This window comes from Convolutriloba macropyga, chromosome 9 (assembly GCF_964194025.1).
Source record: "Convolutriloba macropyga chromosome 9, txConMacr16.3, whole genome shotgun sequence".
In the NCBI taxonomy this organism is placed as follows: domain Eukaryota; kingdom Metazoa; phylum Xenacoelomorpha; order Acoela; family Convolutidae; genus Convolutriloba; species Convolutriloba macropyga.
Window position 1 is genome coordinate 63479532 of NC_134476.1, and position 17607 is coordinate 63497138.

At 38.8% G+C, this 17607-nt stretch overlaps 4 non-coding genes across 4 annotated transcripts; all 4 read left to right on the forward strand.

Moving 5' to 3' along the window:
* Positions 1 to 12726: 12726 nt before the first annotated feature.
* On the forward strand, positions 12727 to 12845 carry LOC142347205 (5S ribosomal RNA). The gene has a single exon (XR_012760220.1). It is a non-coding gene; the product is annotated as a 5S ribosomal RNA (ribosomal RNA).
* Positions 12846 to 14159: 1314 nt separating this feature from the next.
* On the forward strand, positions 14160 to 14278 carry LOC142346948 (5S ribosomal RNA). Its single transcript, XR_012759981.1, has one exon. It is a non-coding gene; the product is annotated as a 5S ribosomal RNA (ribosomal RNA).
* A 1133-nt stretch (positions 14279 to 15411) lies between these two features.
* Positions 15412 to 15530, forward strand: LOC142347280 (5S ribosomal RNA). The gene has a single exon (XR_012760291.1). It is a non-coding gene; the product is annotated as a 5S ribosomal RNA (ribosomal RNA).
* A 1135-nt stretch (positions 15531 to 16665) lies between these two features.
* On the forward strand, positions 16666 to 16784 carry LOC142347154 (5S ribosomal RNA). Its single transcript, XR_012760172.1, has one exon. It is a non-coding gene; the product is annotated as a 5S ribosomal RNA (ribosomal RNA).
* The last annotated feature ends 823 nt before the right edge of the window (positions 16785 to 17607 follow it).

A 17607-nucleotide genomic window follows, 5' to 3' on the forward strand; every position in this document is an offset into this window, starting at 1 on the left:
TTCGATATTTTTACATTTTAGAGCCTCAAAAAGTCTCGGTGATCGAAAAAGTTAAGCCTCATCGAGCGCGGATACTTTTTTGGAAATCGGTAAAAACTTGTCCAAAATGGTTCGCTATGCCAGATTTTTTGTTTTATCCCCAATTATGGCTCAAGTGGAGCATGCCCACAAAAGATGAGCCAAATCGGACAAAAATTGACGATTTGGTGACCAAAACAAAGTTCGGTGATCGATAAAGTTAAGCCTCATCGAGCGCGGATACTTTTTTGAAAATCGGTAAAAACGTTTCCAAAATGGTTCGCTCTGCCCAATTTTTTGTTTTATCCCCAACTCAAGCTCAAGTGGAGCATGCCCACAAAAAATGAGCCAAATCGGACTAAAATTGATGATTTGGTGGCCAAAACAAAGTTCGGTGATCGAAAAAGTTAAGCCTCATCGAGCGCGGATACTTTTCAGAAAATCGGTAACAACGTGTCCAAAATGGTTCGCTCTGCCCAATTTTTTGTTTTATCCCCAATTTTGGCTCAAGTGGAGCATGCACACAAAAAATGAGCCAAATCGGACAAAAATTGATGATTTGGTGGCCAAAACAATGTTCGGTGATCGAAAAAGTTAAGCCTCATCGAGCGCGGATACTTTTTAGAAAATTGGTGAAAACGTGTCCAAAATGGTTCGCTCTGCCCAATTTTTTGTTTTATCCCCAATTATGGCTCAAGTGGAGCATGCACACAGAAAGTGAGCCAAATCGGACTAAAATTGATGATTTGGTGGCCAAAACAAAGTTCGGTGATTGAAAAAGTTAAGCCTCATCGAGCGCGGATACTTTTTAGAAAATCGGTAAAAACGTGACCAAAATGGTTCGCTCTGCCCAATTTTTTTGTTTTATCCCCAATTATGGCTCAAGTGAAGCATGCACACAAAAAATGAGCTAAATCGGACTAAAATTGATGATTTGGTGGCCAAAACAAAATTCGGTGATTGAAAAAGTTAAGCCTCATCGAGCGCGGATACTTTTTAGAAAATCGGTAAAAATGTGTCCAAAATGGTTCGCTCTGCCCAATTTTTTTGTTTTATCCCCAATTATGGCTCAAGTGAAGCATGCACACAAAAAATGAGCTAAATCGGACTAAAATTGATGATTTGGTGGCCAAAACAAAGTTCAGTGATCGAAAAAGTTAAGCCTCATCGAGCGCGGATACTTTTTAGAAAATTGGTGAAAACGTGTCCAAAATGGTTCGTTCTGCCCAATTTTTTTTATTTTATCCCCAATTATGGCTCAAGTGGAGCATGCACACAAAAAATGAGCCAAATCGGACTAAAATTGATGATTTGGTGGCCAAAACAAAGTTCAGTGATTGAAAAAGTTAAGCCTCATCGAGCGCGGATACTTTTTAGAAAATCGGTAAAAACGTGTCCAAAATGGTTCGCTCTGCCCAATTTTTTTGTTTTATCCCCAATTATGGCTCAAGTGAAGCATGCACACAAAAAATGAGCTAAATGGGACTAAAATTGATGATTTGGTGGCCAAAACAAAGTTCGGTGATCGAAAAAGTTAAGCCTCATCGAGCGCGGATACTTTTTAGAAGAATGGTGAAAACGTGTCCAAAAAGGTTCGCTCTGCCCAATTTTTTTGTTTTTTCCCCAATTATGGCTCAAGTGGAGCATGCACACAAAAAATGAGCCAAATTGGACTAAAATTGATGATTTGGTGGCCAAAACAATGTTCGGTGATTGAAAAAGTTAAGCCTCATCGAGCGCGGATACTTTTTAGAAAATCGGTAAAAACGTGTCCAAAATGGTTCGCTCTGCCCAATTTTTTTGTTTTATCCCCAATTATGGCTCAATTGAAGCATGCACACAAAAAATGAGCTAAATCGGACTAAAATTGATGATTTGGTGGCCAAAACAAAGTTCGGTGATCGAAAAAGTTAAGCCTCATCGAGCGCGCTATTTTTTAGAAAATCGGTAAAAACGTGTCCAAAATGGTTCGCTTTGCCAAATTTTTTTGTTTTATCCCCAATTATGGCTCAAGTGGAGCATGCACACAAAAAATGAGCTAAATGGGACTAAAATTGATGATTTGGTGGCCAAAACAAAGTTCGGTGATCGAAAAAGTTAAGCCACATCGAGCGCGGATACTTTTTAGAAAATCAGTAAAAACGTGTCCAAAATGGTTAGCTCTGCCCAATTTTTTTGTTTTATCCCCAACTATGGCTTAAGTGGAGCATGCACACAAAAAATGAGCCAAATCGGACTAAAATTGATGATTTGGTGGCCAAAACAAAGTTCGGTGATCGAAAAAGTTAAGCCACATCGAGCGCGGATACTTTTTAGAAAATCAGTAAAAACGTGTCCAAAATGGTTAGCTCTGCCCAATTTTTTTGTTGTATCCCCAACTATGGCTTAAGTGGAGCATGCACACAAAAAATGAGCCAAATCGGACTAAAATTGATTATTTGGTGGCCAAAACAAAGTTCGGTGATGGAAAAAGTTAAGCCTCATCGAGCGCGGATACTTTTTTGAAAATCGGTGAAAACGTGTCCAAAATGCTTCGCTCTGCCCAATTTTTTTGTTTTATACCCAATTATGGCTCAAGTGGAGCATGCACACAAAAAATGAGCCAAATCGGACTAAAATTGATGATTTGGTGGCCAAAACAAAGTTCGGTGATCGAAAAAGTTAAGCCACATCGAGCGCGGATACTTTTTAGAAAATCGGTAAAAACGTGTCCAAAATGGTTCGCTCTGCCCAATTTTTTTGTTTTATCCCCAATTATGGCTTAAGTGGAGCATGCACACAAAAAATGAGCCAAGTCGGACTAAAATTGATGTTTTGGTGGCCAAAACAAAGTTCGGTGATTGAAAAAGTTAAGCCTCATCGAGCGCGGATACTTTTTAGAAAATCGGTGAAAACGTGTCCAAAATGGTTCGCTCTGCCCAATTTTTTTGTTTTATCCACAATTATGGCTCAAGTGAAGCATGCAAACAAAAAATGAGCTAAATCGGACTAAAATTGATGATTTGGTGGCCAAAACAAAGTTCGGTGATCGAAAAAGTTAAGCCTCATCGAGCGCGGATACTTTTTAGAAAATTGGTAAAAACGTGTCCAAAATGGTTCGCTCTGCCCAATTTTTTTGTTTTATCCCCAATTATGGCTCAAGTGGAGCATGCACACAAAAAATGAGCTAAATCGGACCAAAGTTGATGATTTAGTGGCCAAAACAAAGTTCGGTGATCGAAAAAGTTAAGCCTCATCGAGCGCGGATACTTTTTAGAAAATTGGTAAAAACGTGTCCAAAATTGTTCGCTCTGCCCAATTTTTTTGTTTTATCCCCAATTATGGCTCAAGTGAAGCATGCACACAAAAAATGAGCTAAATCGGACTAAAATTGATGATTTGGTGGCCAAAACAAAGTTCGGTGATCGAAAAAGTCAAGCCTCATCGAGCGCGGATACTTTTTAGAAAATCGGTAAAAACGTGTCCAAAATGGTTCGCTCTGTCCCATTTTTTGTTTTATCCCCAATTATGGCTCAAGTGGAGCATGCACACAAACAATGAGCTAAATCGGACTAAAATTGATGATTTGGTGGCCAAAACAAAGTTCGGTGATCGAAAAAGTTAAGCCACATCGAGCGCGGATACTTTTTAGAAAATCAGTGAAAACGTGTCCAAAATGGTTCGCTCTGCCCATTTTTTTTGTTTTATCCACAATTATGGCTCAAGTGAAGCATGCAAACAAAAAATGAGCTAAATCGGACTAAAATTGATGATTTGGTGGCCAAAACAAAGTTCGGTGATCGAAAAAGTTAAGCCTCATCGAGCGCGGATACTTTTTAGAAAATTGGTAAAAACGTGTCCAAAATGGTTCGCTCTGCCCAATTTTTTTGTTTTATCCCCAATTATCGCTCAAGTGGAGCATGCACACAAACAATGAGCTAAATCGGACTAAAATTGATGATTTGGTGGCCAAAACAAAGTTCGGTGATTGAAAAAGTTAAGCCTCATCGAGCGCGGATACTTTTTAGAAAATCGGTGAAAACGTGTCCAAAATGGTTCGCTCTGCCCAATTTTTTTGTTTTATCCACAATTATGGCTCAAGTGAAGCATGCAAACAAAAAATGAGCTAAATCGGACTAAAATTGATGATTTGGTGGCCAAAACAAAGTTCGGTGATCGAAAAAGTTAAGCCTCATCGAGCGCGGATACTTTTTAGAAAATTGGTAAAAACGTGTCCAAAATGGTTCGCTCTGCCCAATTTTTTTGTTTTATCCCCAATTATGGCTCAAGTGGAGCATGCACACAAAAAATGAGCTAAATCGGACCAAAGTTGATGATTTAGTGGCCAAAACAAAGTTCGGTGATCGAAAAAGTTAAGCCTCATCGAGCGCGGATACTTTTTAGAAAATTGGTAAAAACGTGTCCAAAATTGTTCGCTCTGCCCAATTTTTTTGTTTTATCCCCAATTATGGCTCAAGTGAAGCATGCACACAAAAAATGAGCTAAATCGGACTAAAATTGATGATTTGGTGGCCAAAACAAAGTTCGGTGATCGAAAAAGTCAAGCCTCATCGAGCGCGGATACTTTTTAGAAAATCGGTAAAAACGTGTCCAAAATGGTTCGCTCTGTCCCATTTTTTGTTTTATCCCCAATTATGGCTCAAGTGGAGCATGCACACAAACAATGAGCTAAATCGGACTAAAATTGATGATTTGGTGGCCAAAAAAAAGTTCGGTGATCGAAAAAGTTAAGCAACATCGAGCGCGGATACTTTTTAGAAAATCAGTGAAAACGTGTCCAAAATGGTTCGCTCTGCCCATTTTTTTTGTTTTATCCCCAACTATGGCTCAAGTGGAGCATGCACACAAAAAATGAGCCAAATCGGACTAAAATTGATGATTTGGTGGCCAAAAGAAAGTTCGGTGATCGAAAAAGTTAAGCCTCATCGAGCGCGGATACTTTTTAGAAAATCGGTAAAAACGTGTCCAAAAAGGTTCGCTCTGCCCAATTGTTTGTTTTATCCCCATTTATGGCTCAAGTGGAGCATGCACACAAAAAATGAGCTAAATCGGACTAAAATTGATGATTTGGTGACCAAAACAAAGTTCGGTGATCGAAAAAGTTAAGCCTCATCGAGCGCGGATACTTTTTAGAAAATTGGTAAAAACGTGTCCAAAATGGTTCGCTCTGCCCAATTTTTTTGTTTTATCCCCAATTATGGCTCAAGTGGAGCATGCACACAAAAAATGAGCTAAATCGGACCAAAGTTGATGATTTAGTGGCCAAAACAAAGTTCGGTGATCGAAAAAGTTAAGCCTCATCGAGCGCGGATACTTTTTAGAAAATTGGTAAAAACGTGTCCAAAATTGTTCGCTCTGCCCAATTTTTTTGTTTTATCCCCAATTATGGCTCAAGTGAAGCATGCACACAAAAAATGAGCTAAATCGGACTAAAATTGATGATTTGGTGGCCAAAACAAAGTTCGGTGATCGAAAAAGTCAAGCCTCATCGAGCGCGGATACTTTTTAGAAAATCGGTAAAAACGTGTCCAAAATGGTTCGCTCTGTCCCATTTTTTGTTTTATCCCCAATTATGGCTCAAGTGGAGCATGCACACAAACAATGAGCTAAATCGGACTAAAATTGATGATTTGGTGGCCAAAACAAAGTTCGGTGATCGAAAAAGTTAAGCCACATCGAGCGCGGATACTTTTTAGAAAATCAGTAAAAACGTGTCCAAAATGGTTCGCTCTGCCCATTTTTTTTGTTTTATCCCCAACTATGGCTCAAGTGGAGCATGCACACAAAAAATGAGCCAAATCGGACTAAAATTGATGATTTGGTGGCCAAAAGAAAGTTCGGTGATCGAAAAAGTTAAGCCTCATCGAGCGCGGATACTTTTTAGAAAATCGGTAAAAACGTGTCCAAAAAGGTTCGCTCTGCCCAATTGTTTGTTTTATCCCCATTTATGGCTCAAGTGGAGCATGCACACAAAAAATGAGCTAAATCGGACTAAAATTGATGATTTGGTGACCAAAACAAAGTTCGGTGATCGAAAAAGTTAAGCCTCATCGAGCGCGGATACTTTTTGTAAATGACAATTTCAGCAATAACCATTGCTCCAAACACACCCAATATTTTTGTAAAGGCCATTCTAATAGTTCCCCTGCTTGCGTTTACTGTATATTTGATATTTGGAACTGTCTCGGAAACATCAATACAAATTGTAGAATTCCCCTTTATTAAACTAACAATTAGGCTAAAAGCAATTTATCGCGAGATATAATACAATTTATGTACAACCAGAGGTGAAAGAAGCTATATACACAGTTATATACACAGTAAGAGAAGTTTTAGTTTAAAAAATTGAGTTTGAGAAGTTCCGATTAAGATTTAAAGTTCTATATATCTGTAGTAGAAGACTTCCTCTGCCTCGGATGCACTCAGCCATTTCAAGTACCATGGAGGACTTCTGCTGGCTGAGCTTGACGTATACAAACGCTATTGGATCGTTTTCTTGGCTAGCCTTGTGGAAATTGTTTAAAATGAGTGTGATAGTTTCTTCAGGTAAGTATGATAAATTACAACAAAAAAAATAAATTAAAATTGAATGGGAAAGCTTTAAATGCTCGATGGGCGTGGGTGGGATTCGAACCCACGCGTCTTGATGTTCTGTTTCTTCGAGGTGATAGTTCACTGCACTAAGTTGACTGATTTTTCTGCAAGATTTTCGTTTCAAAGCTTTGTTCTTTCAATGTTTAAGTCGTTGCAAGTTTAAAACGGAGATCGACAAACTGACTTGAACGGTTTCGAACCGAAGCTCCCAGTTGTGCTGTTTTTTTAGCGGTCCGCGCTAAGTGTCATGTATCATGTGAAAAAATTCAGCTTTCATTCAAATATGTTGCTGTCCGCTCGATTCAATTATAGATAGGGCTTAGATTGGTGTCCCTGATTTCAAATAGTCCTGCTTCGTTGTCGAGAAAGATTGAGGAGGAAAAAAAAGAACGATTATGAGTAATGAAGAGAGGGAGAAACAGAATAAACAAAAGCGTTGTTTCTGACTGGAAAAACGCATTAACATAAAAGTGACAGAATTAAGAAATTGATCAATAAAAGTGCTACGCTAACCTAAACCATAAAACCACTGAAACCAAACCACGCGCAGCACAAGAGTTAATGTTTTTGTTTAATCTCAAAGACCTTTTCCTTTTAAATCAGTGGAGTGTTGAGTGAAAAAGTAAAATAGTTTTCAATAAAGTAGAAATGAGAGGCTTCGAAAGAAGGCGTAAGATTTGGTCAGTAACTAAGCATAGAGATATTGATGACAGCTGTGATCTGTTCAGCCCCGAATTGACTAGGCGGGCGGCTGGCCAAACATATGAAGACAATTGAATGAGATGGTCAGAGAATGGCAAAGACTGAGTTGTATTTGGCCCCGAATTGACTAAGCGAGCGGCTGGCCGAATACATTTAACACGTCTGATGGTTCTGTTGTTTTTCATATTGTTAATATAGCGGGAAAAAAATTAATTATAATAAGGAAAGTTGGAGGCAACTGAGCTGGATTCGAACCCGGGTCGGAGAAAAGAAATGTTCATTCTTTCGTTGATAATCCACGCGCTGTTGGTAACTGCGCCACTTTCCTGTTTTTCAAGACGTTGAAATTTTGATGCAGTTTATTGGATGGAGGAAACGCCTCAATAAAATAAATGTAAAGTTGCTGGAGTTGGACTCGAACCGTAGTAGTGTTTACATCAATAATCCTTTTTGTGCTCTTCGCAACTGTGCCACTCGACAGCTACTTTTGGTTATCCGACTGCCAGTTTTTCATTTGCACTATCTGTAGATTTGTTTTCCTGTTTATTGTTGTATTTTCCCCCTGTTTCCTTAGTTTTCCTCTCTTAGTTTTTGTTTTTCTTTAGTCATTGATCCCATTTCTGTTGTTTGAAAGATGAAGATCTTTTATATTGAATTTCCCAGATTAAACTGGGATTGATCCTCCTTTTGTTTAGTCGGTCACTATTCTGAGCAGTCATCTTAGCCACTAGTCTATTGCGTATGCGGCCGTGAAATTTAGTAATTTAGATGATCAAGAGTGCTTTTGCAAGAGTTGAGCGGGCACTGTCGTTTCTTATATATCAGCTCTGATACAGACAGTATGTTGTTTTTGATTGCCCTTTGAATATACCTGTTGGCCAGTTCAACCTGCATTTCTCTGACTGGCTTCATGTTTGCCTCTTCGTGGAGGTTTTGAGTCTGATACCATCTTGGTTTTCGAAGGCAAATTCGTAGGGCTCGGTTTTGAACGTTTTGTATTTTATTGATAAGGGCATGCGATTGAGCCAGCCAGCAAGCATTTGAGTACAGAAAGAGTGGTCTGATCCAAGATTTGTAAACCAAAATTAGGCTTTCTTCGTTCACGTTTAGGTTACTAAGCTTCCAGAGTTGAAATAGCCTGCTGTTCGCTCTTCGTATTAAATCTTTGCAATGTTCATTCCATTTGAGGTTTGGAGTAAGAATGATACCCAAGAATTTTATCAATTGTGTCTTCTGAATGGTAATTCCTTTAATGTTGAGCTCTAGAGAAGATTCTTTCTTTGAGGGGTTTTTAAAGATCAGGTAATGAGTTTTATTTGGGTTAATTTTGATTTTCAATGAGTCGCACCAATTAATTAGACTATTCAGTGATGATTGGAGATGTTTTTCGATTAATTTCGGGGATCGTGACCTATAGTAGAGGGCAAAGTCGTCAGCGAACTGTGAGATCTGGGCTTTTATTTGCGGCAAACCACTGACGTAAATGAGAAAGAGAATGGGAGCAATTACGCTCCCTTGAGGTACTCCAGCTGTCGGGCTGAAACTATCACTGACAGTGGAGTTTATCTTCACAAAGACATTCCTTTGCGACAAGAATGAATTTATCCATCTTATGACCGAATTCTTTAGCCCTATCGAGTTTAATTTGTGCACGAGTCCTAGGCGCCATACAGCATCGAACGCTTTTTCGACATCCAAGCAAACGAAACCAACCATTTCGGACCACTGAAAGGCTTCACTGACGTGCTGAGTGAGTTTAATGAGGTTGTCTGTTGTGCAGCGGTGTTTCCTGTAAGCACTCTGAGTCTCGCCGAATATATTTTGGCTTTCACAATATTCCATAACAATATTTTTTACAACAGTTTCACATATTTTGGCTATGCAGTTTGTAAGACTAATGGGTCGGTAGTTTTCAGCCTTCGATCGGTCTTTGTCTTGTTTTGGTATCATTTTTATCTGGGATTCTTTCCAGTTAAAAGGAACAAAGGAGTTGTTTATGGAGCTAGATATGAGGAGACAGGCAAGGGCTTTAACATTCTTGGGTAATTCTTCAGGGATTTTGTAGCAGATTTTGTCCGGCCCAGGGCATGTTTTTCTCGTCTCTTTCAAGATTTCATCAAATTCTTTTGTGGTAACCACAATGCCCAGTTGTTCAGTATGTTCATTTGTATTTATTATTGCTTCTGTTTCATTTTCAATATTATCGCAGAGTTCAGAGATTATTGATGAGTCCGTTTCGTGATTTTTCATTGTGTCCATTAGCAGCTGTTTAAATATTTCACTTTTCTCCTTGTCGGTGACCGCCACACAATCTTTATAGAATAATTTTGGGTATTCTGCTGTTTTTTGTTTGGGCTCGTTTTTATTAGTTAGTTCTTTTATTGCTTTCCAGAAGCCTTTGCTACCCTTATCACATGCACTTTCCAAGACCTTTGCTCTTTTTCTGTCTTCTGATCGCATCATTGATCGTTTAATTTCTTTCTGTAGGTAATTTATCTCCGTTCTTAAAGAGGTATAGTGATCGCCAACTGCTATTTTGAGCTCTCTTCGCCTTTTTCTCCTCATTTTAATCAGTTTTTGCGTCTCAACACTGTAGGGGAGCTCTTTCTTTTGAATGCAGGAGTCTTCCAGAGATTTGTGTATTAACTCAATTAAACTGGTGCTAAATTTATTTAATTCATTCTTTTTTGGATACATCACAGGCCAGAGATTTGATGATCTGTGTAATTTTCTTGCATGTTCTCTAAACTTTCTGTAGTTGATTTTTGATTTTAGTTGAAAAAACTTCACCTTTTCTCAGGTGCACGGTCGTAATTGTAACTTTGTGATCGCTGCCTAAATCTTCTGATACTTGAAAGTTGTTAAAATGCGCAAAAAGTGAATTATCGCAAAAGTGCAGATCTAACATATTTTTGCATTTTTCACCAAACGACTGATAGGTGTGATAACCGTTGTTCAGCAGTTTAAAAGTGCCCTCGTCAATAATATATAGGAGTTTTTCCCCATTTTCAGAATCGTAGGAGCAGTTTAGTTCATGGTGGGGAGCATTGAAGTCGCCACATATGAAGACATTTTTCAACTTTCCTGAAAATATTTTATCGGTCGAGAGTAGCCTTCCAGGGGAATTGTAAGCAGTTATTATCCAAAAATTATCGAAAGAGGGCAACTTAAGGCAAATTTTAAGTATTTCTAGTGTTCTTCCACTGCTATCAGTTTCTTTTTCTACGGGTTCTATTATTTTGATAACAATGCTGTTCTTCACTAAGATAGCAGAGCCATGATGACCGTTGTTGAAGGATTCTGATGCAACAATGTAGTTGTTGAGGGAGGTTGTTTTTTTCCAGTTCTTAACTTCATTTACACAAATTACATCTATTTCTTCTTCTGTTGAAAACAAAATCAGATCACTTATTTTGTTGTTTAGTCCGCGACAGTTCCATTGCAAAATCTTGAGCTTATCCATTTTGCGAAAAGTTTTGGCTGTTTGGTAAATTGTTTGTTTGAATTGAAATAACAGGAGTTGTATTTGCGCTTTTTATGCTGTCATGTATTCTCTGGCCATCAATTTTTTCATTGAAGATACGTGAGGCGCTGTTAGAGACAATATTTATTATGTCACTGTAGGACATAGTGTTAAGAACTGTTCGTATCTTGCTCAGGACTTCAACTACTAGAACAGCAATTTTTTCAGTTAATGGCGTTAGGTCAGTCTTTGCTTGAGAGCTCTGTTTATTAGTTACGGCTGAGAATTTGTTCTCATTTATCTTTTTTGAGGCCTCTGCTAACTTATGCTGATATGCTGGACAGCCTCGATAAACTGTAGCATGAGCACCACCACAGTTTGAGCATTTGGCATTTTCTTTTGCAACATTGCATTCTTTTACACTATGATCTTGCGAGCAGCGAAGACATCGAATTGCATTAGTGCAATCCCTTGCTGAGTGGCCAAATTTCTGGCATTTGAAACATTGCATAACATGTGGTGGTTCGCGGCTTGCTTCACATCGGTATAGCTGCCAGCCTATTTTGACGCCATGCTTTTGAGCTGCGTTGACTTGATTGTTGGATTCCGTGATCACGCGTATTAATTTTGTTGGCTGGCCCGTTGCTCGACTTGTTATTCGTGACACTTTGATGACGTTCATTGCGTTGTTATTTAAAAGTTCTTCCTTTACCTCATCTTCAGTAATGCGGTGGTGAACATTTACAATGACGAAACTTGGTTTAGTTTTAGGCTTGGGAAGTGTGTTCCTGGCGTTCACTTTGGCATTTGGAAAGGCCTGATTTAGGTTTAGTGACAGCATCAAGCATTCTCTTGAAGTGAGGTCCTCTGGCTGAATAAAGAAGTCGGTATTGTTCCTCAGTTCTCTTATTTGCTTGATCTTGACGGCTGGAAAATTCGACCTGATTGCTTTTGCAAACTGAGTTTGTGATGGTCTTGGGTCAATTGAAACAATCATTGGTCTTACGTTGTTGATGGGATTTGGCGCTTTTCTGAAGCGTTTTCTTTTATTCCTTACTTCAGTAAAATCGCTTTCGTCTTGCGTTGATTCTTCTGCCGTCATTCTGGCTTCAGATAGAAGCCTTTCAATTTGGCTCATTTTAAAACTCAGCCTCAAAGAGGCTCTGACTTCTCAAAAAATTTTCTATTAAGACTTTGAAGATGAGGGATAAAACTGAGCAAAAAGAAAAGACTTTTGAGCTTAAGACTTTTGAAGGTGAGAATAAAACTGGAAGAAAAGTAAAAGAAAAGTCGGGATTAAGAAGAAAAGTCAGGATTTTAAATCTTAAGCAAGTTACAAAGCTAAAGCTAAGGAGGAAAGGGATTTAAAGGAAATTTTGAAAAGTAAAATTAGGAGAAAAAGGTAAAAGAAAAAGCCAGGATTTTAAATCTTAGTGAAAAAGCAGCTTTTAGTGAAAAATCTCTTTTTATAAAAGACTCACTCCCAAAGGACTTTCCTGCACAAAGTGGAGTACTTGCTTGTGGCTTTCCTATCACACTTTGAGGTATTGATCCGAAAGTGACATTAATAGCGTTTTGATCATCATGCGCAACATTAGGCTAAAAGCAATTTATCTATGATTTTCCCAAGTACCGGCCTAAACCCACTGAAGTCATGCTTCCGGTTCAATGTCCGGTTGAACAGGTTCCTCGGACCCAATTCATCTCTCCCTTGTTATGGGGCCGTTCCACTGTATTGTGGATGGTTGGAAGCAAAAAGTTTGTGCGTTGATCATAATACACTGTATGGCTACGAATTGCATAAATTATAACACAACCGTGGCTAAAATTGCATGTATTAAGTGACTATTTTGCAAACCGCAAGGCGGCGAGTTAAAGTGATCCTGTATATGAATATAAGACTACAATACAATACTGTTGTATATAAATTCGCTCCCACTTACGCAAATGCCTTCGACCATACCATGTTGAATGCACCGGTTCTCGTCCGATCACCGAAGTTAAGCAACATTGGGCCTGGTTAGTACTTGGAAGGGTGACCGCTTGGGAACACCAGGTGTTGTAGGTTTTTTCTTTTGAGTATTCAAACCTCATAGAATACTTTTATTTGATTTTTACACATTCTAGAGCCTCAAAAATTCTCGGTGATCGAAAAAGTTAAGCCTCATCGAGCGCGGATACTTTTTTGGAAATCGGTAAAAACTTGTCCAAAATGGTTCGCTGTGCCAGATTTTTTGTTTTATCCCCAACTATGGCTCAATTAACAAAAAATAAGCCAAATTGGACTAAAATTGATGATTTGGTGACCAAAACAAAGTTCGGTGATCGAAAAAGTTAAGCCTCATCGAGCCCGGATACTTTTTTGAAAATCGGTAAAAACGTTTCTAAAATGGTTCGCTCTGCCCAATTTTGTTGTTTTATCCCCAACTATGGCTCAAGTGGAGCATGCACCCAAAAAATGAGCCAAATTGGACTAAAATTGATGATTTTGGTGGCCAAAACAAAGTTCGGTGATCGAAAAAGTTAAGCCTCATCGAGCGCGGATACTTTTTAGAAAATCGGTAAAAACGTGTCCAAAATGGTTCGCTCTGCCCAATTTTTTTGTTTTATCCCCAGTTATGGCTCAAGTGGAGCATGCACACAAAAAATGAGCTAAATCGGACTAAAGTTGATGATTTGGTGACCAAAACAAAGTTCGGTGATCGAAAAAGTTAAGCCTCATCGAGCGCGGATACTTTTTGTAAATGACAATTTCAGCAATAACCATTGCTCCAAACACACCCCATATTTTTGTAAAGGCCATTCTAATAGTTCCCCTGCTTGAGTTTACTGTATATTTGATATTTGGAACTGCCTCGGAAACGTCAATACAAATTGTAGAATTTCCCTTTATTAAACTAACTTTTAAGTTAGTGCAAATCGCTGAGTTCCCTTCTTTAGGCTGCACTCCGCTAACGCAGAGTGCAGTCATATTAAACTTATCAAAGAGAGTTGATACTTACCTATTTAATAAGTTTATCACAACAATTAGGCTAAAAGCAATTTATCTATGATTTTCCCAAGTACCGGCCTAAACCCACTGAAGTCATGCTTCCGGTTCAATGTCCGGTTGAACAGGTTCCTCGGACCCAATTCATCTCTCCCCTGTTTTGGGGCCGTTCCACTGTATTGTGGATGGTTGGAAGCAAAAAGTTTGCGCGTTGGTCATAATACACTGTATGGCTACGAATTGCATAAATTATAACACAACCGCGGCTAAAATTGCATGTATTAAGTGACTATTTTGCAAACCGCAACGCGGTGATTTAAAGTGATCCTGTATATGAATATAATACTACACTACAATACTGTTGTATATAAATTCGCTCCCACTTACGCAAATGCCTACGACCATACCATGTTGAATGCACCGGTTCTCGTCCGATCACCGAAGTTAAGCAACATTGGGCCTGGTTAGTACTTGGATGGGTGACCGCTTGGGAACACCAGGTGTTGTAGGTTTTTTCTTTTGAGTATTCAAACCTTATAGAATACTTTTATTCGATATTTACACATTTTAGAGCCTCAAAAATCTCGGTGATCGAAAAAGTTAAGCCTCATCGAGCGCGGATACTTTTTTGGAAATCGGTAAAAACTTGTCCAAAATGGGTTGCTGTGCCAGATTTTTTGTTTTAGCTCCAATTGTGGCTCAAGTGGAGCATGCCCACAAAAAAAAGCCAAATCGGACAAAAATTGACGATTTGGTGACCAAAACAAAGTTCGGTGATCGAAAAAGTTAAGCCTCATCGAGCGCGGATACTTTTTTGAAAATCGGTAAAAACGTTTCTAAAATGGTTTGCTCTGCCCAATTTTTTTGTTTTATCCCCAACTAAGGCTCAAGTGGAGCATGCACACAAAAAATGAGCTAAATCGGACTAAAGTTGATGATTTGGTGACCAAAACAAAGTTCGGTGATCGAAAAAGTTAAGCCTCATCGAGCGCGGATACTTTTTGTAAATGACAATTTCAGCAATAACCATTGCTCCAAACACACCCCATATTTTTGTAAAGGCCATTCTAATAGTTCCCCTGCTTGCGTTTACTGTATATTTGATGTTTGGAACTGTCTCGGAAACATCAATACAAATTGTAGAATTTCCCTTTATTACACTAACTTTTAAGTTAGTGCAAATCGCTGAGTTCCCTTCTTTAGGCTGCACTCCGCTAACGCAGGGTGCATTCAAATAAAATTTATCAAATAGAGTTGATAATTACCTATTTAATAAGTTTATCACAACAATTAGGCTAAAAGCATTTCAGCTATGATTTTCCCAAGTACCGGCCTAAACCCACTGAAGTCATGCTTCCGGTTCAATGTCCGGTTGAACAGGTTCCTCGGACCCAATTCATCTCTCCCTTGTTTTGGGGCCATTCCACTGTATTGTGGATGGTTGGAAGCAAAAAGTTTGTGCGTTGGTCATAATAAACTGTATGCCTACGAATTGCATAAATTATAACACAACCGCGGCTAAAATTGCATGTATTAAGTGACTATTTTGCAAACCGCAAGGCGGTGAGTTAGAGTGATCCTGTATATGAATATAAGACTACAATACAATACTGTTGTATATAAATTCGCTCTCACTTAAGCAAATGCCTACGACCATACCATCTTGAATGCAACGGTTTTCGTCCGATCACCGAAGTTAAGCAACATTGGGCCTGGTTAGTACTTGGATGGGTGACCGCTTGGAAACACCAGGTGTTGCAGGCTTTTTCTTTTGAGTATTCAAACCTCATAGAATACTTTTATTCGATATTTACACATTTTAGAGCCTCAAAAAGTCTCGGTGATCGAAAAAGTTAAGCCTCATCGACCGCGGATACTTTTCTGGAAATCGGTAAAAACTTATCCAAAATGGTTCCCTGTGCCAGATTTTTTGTTTTATCCCCAATTATGGCTCAAGTGGAGCATGCCCACAAACAATGAGCCAAATCGCACAAAAATTGACGATTTGGTGACCAAAACAAAGTTCGGTTATCGAAAAAGTTGAGCCTCATCGAGCGCGGATACTTTTTGAAAATCGGTAAAAACGTTTCCAAAATGGTTCGCTCTGCCCGTTTTTTTTGTTTTATCCCCAACTAAGGCTCAAGTGGAGCATGTCCACAAAATAATGAGCCTAATCGGACTAAAGTTGATGATTTGGTGGCCAAAACAAGGTTCGGTGATCGAAAAAGTTAAGCCTCATCGAGCGCGGATACTTTTTGTAAATGACAATTTCAGCAATAACCATTGCTCCAAACACACCCCAAATTTTTGTAAAGGCCATTCTAATAGTTACCCTGCTTGCGTTTACTGTATATTTGATATTTGGAACTGTCTCGGAAACATCAATACAAATTGTAGAATTTCCCTTTATTAAACTAACTTTTAAGTTAGTGCAAATCGCTGAGTTGCCTTCTTTAGGCTGCACTCCGCTAACGCAGAGTGCATTCAAATAAAACTTATCAAATAGAGTTGATACTTACCTATTTAATAAGGTTATCACAACGATTGGGCTAAAAGCATTTCAGCTATGATTTTCCCAAGTACCGGCCTAAACCCACTGAAGTCATGCTTCCGGTTCAATGTCCGGTTGAACAGGTTCCTCGGACCCAATTCATCTCTCCCCTGTTTTGGGGCCGTTCCACTGTATTGTGGATGGTTGGAAGCAAAAAGTTTGTGCGTTGGTCATAATACACTGTATGGCTACGAATTGCATAAATTATAACACAACCGCGGCTAAAATTGCATGTATTAAGTGACTATTTTGCAAACCGCAAGGCGCTGATTTAAAGTGATCCTGTATATGAATATAATACTACAATACAATACTGTTGTATATAAATTCGCTCCCACTTACGCAAATGCCTACGACCACACCATGTTGAATGCACCGGTTCTCGTCCGATCACCGAAGTTAAGCAACATTGGGCCTGGTTAGTACTTGGATGGGTGACCGCTTGGGAACACCAGGTGTTGCAGGCCAGGCTTTTTCTTTTGAGTATTCAAATTTCATAGAATACTTTTATTCGATATTTACACATTTTAGAGCCTCAAAAAGTCTCGGTGATCGAAAAAGTTAAGCCTCATCGAGCGCGGATACTTTTTTGGAAATCGGTAAAAACTTGTCCAAAATGGTTCCCTGTGCCAGATTTTTTGTTTTATCCCCAATTATGGCTCAAGTGGAGCATGCCCACAAAAAATGAGCCAAATCGCACAAAAATTGACGATTTGGTGACCAAAACAAAGTTCGGTAATCGAAAAAGTTAAGCCTCATCGAGCGCGGATACTTTTTGAAAATCGGTAAAAACGTTTCCAAAATGGTTCGCTCTGCCCAATTTTTTTGTTTTATCCCCAACTAAGGCTCAAGTGGAGCATGTCCACAAAATAATGAGCCTAATCGGACTAAAATTGATGATTTGGTGGCCAAAACAAAGTTCGGTGATCGAAAAAGTTAAGCCTCATCGAGCGCGGATACTTTTTGTAAATGACAATTTCAGCAATAACCATTGCTCCAAACACACCCCAAATTTTTGTAAAGGCCATTCTAATAGTTCCCCTGCTTGCGTTTACTGTATATTTGATATTTGGAACTGTCTCGGAAACATCAATACAAATTGTATAATTTCCCTTTATTAAACTAACTTTTAAGTTAGTGCAAATCGCTGAGTTGCCTTCTTTAGGCTGCACTCCGCTAACGCAGAATGCATTCAAATAAAACTTATCAAATAGAGTTGATACTTACCTATTTAATAAGGTTATCACAACGATTAGGCTAAATGCATTTCAGCTATGATTTTCCCAAGTA